Raw genomic sequence first — 6,004 nt, 5'->3', positions numbered from 1 at the left:
AAGAAAACTCTGTTATTATTAAGTATAAAGAAATATGATGAAAAGAAAGAAAATAAATGAACAATTATTTACGGTGAAAACATTAAAAAAAATGAAGTTAAACTAAATGTCAGATATTCAGATCAATGTTTGGAGTAAATAGTTTTACAGCAATAAAGTTATAGATAGATTAGCATCTGAAGTTTGACATCAAAAATGGCATTATATTATTATGATGGTAGGTAAATTAAATAATAATTTATTTTTTATAAATATTGCTAAAAGATTTTTAGTTGAAAATTTAATAAGAAATTCCTCAAACTTATTTTATTAAAATTATTTAAAAATATTAAAAATGTATAAACGTCTTGTTTTATAAGCATTTGAAGTTTAAACGTTTACAAAATTTGTGGTATTCACAAATTGTTTTACAGTTAAAAATGTTAAATTTGTACAGCTAAGTTTTGAAAGATTAACTTAAGGTTCTTTATAAATAGTTCATACTGATTCAAAAAATTGTTATAAATGTATAATCGCAATTTATTTGTATAGTCTATAGACATTTGAAGTTCGAATTTGAGCGAAATAAGATAAAAACGATAAATTTTATTTTGTTGTAATTCAAAAACATTATTCGCGGGAATTTGAAACTTTTACCTATGTTACAATATATTTTATTAAACACATTAATATTTTGAAAATATTTAAACTAATTTTAATATTTTAAACTATCGTCTATTTATACCATGAATTTATTTTCACCGTTCTTATAGTTAAACAGTATTAATTTAAAAGTAAATAACAATAATATATGAATATATTTATAAATATATTTTATTATAATAATTAAATACTATTAATATAATAAATTCAATGTTTTCGATAAAAATTACATCAAATATCAACCTAGTTATACTTATAGTTAAATAATAAATTCTATAGAAATATCGGCAATGATCATTTAACAATGAACACTTTTCAGTTTCATTCCTTAGAAAATTTTTATTTTTATTTTCAGATAGTCAATTTTACATCCATATAATTGTATTTACTTGGTACATATTGATATTATATTAGTTGGTGATGACATCACTATTGACTTTTAAATATACATTTTATTTGTTATAGTAAAACTGAGCATTTATTTTTTAATTATGTGACGAATAAACTTAACAATGGTTGTATCTATGGTGTCCCCAGACATTTTTCTAGGGGAGGGAGGGAATTCATTTAAAAAATAAATGAAGATTTTTTTTTATATATTTTATTTATAAAACATTATTAATTTCCGTCATTATAACATTAAATTAAAAATTCTAGGGGAGGGCAAGTGCTCCGTTTTACCTCTCCCTGGGGACGACCATGATTGTATCGATTTTCGTACTACTCGTTCCTGATTTATATTGTTGCTATGAGGGAATTTTAGTTTAAAAATTAATTTAAAGAAATCAACATGATGTACACTAAATGGAATATGTAGAATGTAGATGCATTTACAAAGTATGGTTATATAAAAATATGAATCAGCCGAAAATATCTGAATATTTTTATGGGTATGTAAGTTATACAGTTATACAGTTATATTTTAATGCTAGGAAAATTGATGTTAATATATTTATTAAAATTGAACAAACATAATATGTAAAAAAAGAACCATAAATAGATATCATTCTAAAACAAATATCAATACTTTCATTGCTTCATTCAGAATCTGAAACTTTATACTTTAAGTCTAAATAGTTGCTAGATCAATTACGTTTTTATAATTAAATGGGTAATAGCTAGGTGTTCATTATACAACGCATGTAATGTTATGTATGCATAACATAACAGTTATAAAAATTAAAATTACCATTATGACTCTATGTGAATATGTTCATATACATAATAATAGATAGATTTTTATATTTGTTATAATACTATATAGTATATTTATACTTGGATATACAATTTTATACTTACTTAATACTTATACAATATAATATGTATTATATTCAATATGTATTATATTTATCAACGATGCATTTATATATTATATTCGTATAAATTTTCTGAAACATTTCGGTAGATATCTATTTAATTTTTAAATACTAGTAATATTTAGTTGATATTTTGAATGTCACAAGGTTTTTTACATGAAAAGAATTTTATCTGTATTATTCATGATGTAAAATTATTTTTATAAGTCTATTCATTTTATTAGCTGAGGGCCTAAAAAATAGTAGATGTAAAATATGTCACCTTGAAATGTTCTAACATATACACCTGCCGGCTTCCAATAAGTTTTTTTAATCATTGACAAAGGTATAGTTTTATAGGCTATAAGAAATAATAGGAATATTTATTAATTTATTGAAAATATCAACAAAACCGTATCAAGGTTTCCGTGGAATATTATGATAATTCTTTAGTGCGAAAAACCTTGATAGTGTTATCAACGAAATATATTCACTATATAGTATCTTTTATGTAGGTTGTATCTTTTATAGTATTTTGATATATCTCTACAGGTTAAAAAATAATACTTTGCACCAGTACCATTGGTAAAAGTGGAAAAGAGGCAATTAACCACTCAAATTTTTTCTTCGAGAGGCAGTGTAATTCTCTCCCCCTAAATTTAAAATTTATACTTTTAAATTTGATGTTTTTCGATACTTGGATGCATTAAAGGAATGCACGCAAACAATATTATTATCATCGACTTCTCGCATATTATTATTATATAATTTAATGATTTCGAATTATTGATAAATTAAACCAGTTTAATTCATTCTGATAAACGAAGAATAGTGGTAATGAGCTCGAGTACTCACTACCCAGTAATATGTTGGCGAAAAATTCGTTAATTTCATATTTAAACAGTGGTAACTAATCAACCGCGTATTTGAATATAGATTTTAATGTATCGAAGAATTATTTCAAAAATATTCTATTTCGAAATATAAAATGTAAAATTTATTCAGTCATTCAAAAAGGTAAAAACCAAAAATATTATAATTGTAAAATTTATATTAAAATAGTTTTCAAATATATTGTTTTGCGATGACATGTACCTACCTAAAACTTATATTTTCAAAATAGTTATAAGTTCGAAATAATAAGTGAATCACCTTGTATTTTATACATTTATAATATACACATACGTATATCATTTTTAATTAATTCAAAATTATTTCAATAATATCTGTGCATTTTATAAACTTGTTGAATATTTATAGTCTATGTTTAATACTTTTATATATTCAGTGTTAATTGCAATACCTACGCATGTAAATATAATACTGAATTAGTATAGTACCACTGATACTATACTGCTATAGTGTTATACCCACATACACATTTTAGTGTAATAAAATAGTAAATAAGTTGATTTTGTATTAAAAATAATTAATTATTCAATACTTGCAATTATGTCACATTTCAAGCCGAGATTTCTAAAGAACTTAATCAAAGTTTTTGGGTACCTACATTTTTTTAATTGAACACTATAATTAATTTTATAACTTTATACTATTATATGAATTTATATTTGTGTAATTTATGAATAAATAATGATACGAAATAATGTGCACACTCTTTTAATAAGTAACTATATTTTATAAAACATAAGGATAAACGAACCAAAAACATCTATTTTATCAATTGTGCGAATTTTTATTGGCTCTTACATTTACATTTATGCATGTCAATTTTTAATCTATAACTGTATGAATATTATACTATCATAAACCTATACATAGTATGTTGTACTAAAACATTTATTCATATGGCTTAATCAGTTAAAATATAAAATCTATAATCATTGAAATGGGCTTTAAATTGAAAAGAACAAAAATAGTTACAAAAAAATAATTTACAGTATTCATGTTTTGAATATTGAGAGAACAGGATAGTTTTTATTGTGTTGAATGCAAAAAAATAAAACAGAGACAAAAATAATATTGTTTAATTATGTATTGTGTGCGTTTACTACCTACTACTATTGTTTACTATTGTGTTATTACAAGCTATATTATACAATATACTTGAATCATGTACTACGACTGCAGCACTACACTATCGACAATCAATCTATAGTTTATACTAGTTTTAAAGTAAACTACGAGCTGAAGTCGTAAAAGTATTATTAGTTATTACACTCGTCATTGATAAGTTATATAGGTACTCATAACACGTCACCTAAATACTCGTGTCTTAAAGTGTCAGTCTGGCACTTAAAGGACTCTACATGCATTTGGTCGCTAAAAAAGGAAATTCTTAAAAAAAAAATGTATTGAAAATATAAGATTAAAAATTTCAAGTGAACTACTTATTAAGTTATATTTATTTCTCTATAAATGTAAAATAATAGAAATAATACCTAACATAGAGCATAATATTTTATAAAGTAATACAAATTGTACAATTGATTTTGTTTAGAAAAGTATTTCAGTTGACAGGTAATATAATTTATAACTGAATACTTTCAAATTCATAAGATTTATTGTACTATTTATGTGGAATCGTGGAGATACAAATTTTTGTTTTTCAAATGAGTACCTCTTTTTTTATTACAAATTACTTAATAAATAATTCTTCTTAATATTTTGACGTGTCATTAAAATAAATTGTCGAAAAATATTATTCTTTGAATTATTTAATATTCTGTATTAAGAATTAGTAAGTATTGGGTGATACTAGTTTTAGTTTTGGATAATATGCGAGTTATGGTGACTTTAAAATGTTATTAATTTATTTATTATTAACATCAATAATTTGTAAAAATGATCCAAGTCTAATAAATAATGAACACTAGATCCAATTATATTTTTTATACCTACGTTGGATTTGTAAGACCATTTTTAAGAACTTTTATCTTTAGTATAAACATTTTAGTTATCGAAAAACTACTTGTTCAAATTTTGATGTTACACTATCATTTTTAAAAATAATTATACACTAAATAACTCAGGTACAGTAAAAAGAATGGTTCTTATTTGAAAAATAGAAGTTTGTATCTCAATATTAGGACACTTCTCACGTAATACAAAATATTTTAAGATTTTAAAATATGATCTTTAAGTATATTTTAACGTTTCAAGAATCAGAATTGGAATAAATTGATTATTATATGTAGGAATGGGGGTGAGCACACTTGAGTAATCAAATTGTATAATGATTATACACGCTGTGACGTAGCTAATATTATATAGGTATTTTAATTAAAGAAACATAAGTATCAAATACTAAGTATAATATTTTGTAAATAGCTGTAATTTCTATAAGTATATAAAATTATTATTATAACAATAATAATAAAAATATATTTTATTGATGTATTATGTTTATTTCCTTTCTTTTTATATAATAAATAATACTATTCCACAATATCGTGTGGAATTAACAGAAATTTAAGTTTAGATCGTATAGAAATAAAATTGAAACTATTAAGTCATTACTTAATTGTACAGTACTTAATATTTATTTACCAGTGTAAATAGTGTTATTATTATTTTTTTAAATATAGAAGGACAATGCCTTTTACATTATTAGTTAGACAATGAAAATTAAAAACTTTAATATATTAATTAACTTATGTGGAAGTATAAGACGTGAGATTGTGAGTGATATTCTTTAAAAAATTATTTTGCAATCCTAAAATTTTGTAAATTGCCATACTTGTTTTGATTTTGTTGTAATTTTGTTTTACATATCGGTTATCTGTGGGGATATTCGTCGTTTACGACACGTTATGCAAACACATTTATAATGAATTTATAATATTATTTTAAAACCTTAGTCATCACTCATCAGTTACTGTTCAGCGAGATTAGGTTTAATGTGATAGTAAAGTGCAACAACGCGGGAAATGTAATACGCAGGACCTATGCATAATCTATCTGTCCTACTGGCTACGAACAGCAAATTTTAATAGGTATTATTGTCATTAATTATTTTTCATTATTGTGAATCGAAAAGTAATCTCGCAGATTTTTATACCTGCGGTTCCGATGTGTAGGTAGCGCTCCGCCGCGCGCCGTCTTCG

Source organism: Melanaphis sacchari, unplaced genomic scaffold (genome assembly GCF_002803265.2).
Source record: "Melanaphis sacchari strain LSU unplaced genomic scaffold, SCAv2.0 Contig55_pilon_pilon, whole genome shotgun sequence".
NCBI lineage: Eukaryota > Metazoa > Arthropoda > Insecta > Hemiptera > Aphididae > Melanaphis > Melanaphis sacchari.
This window is presented reverse-complemented; position numbering follows the sequence as displayed.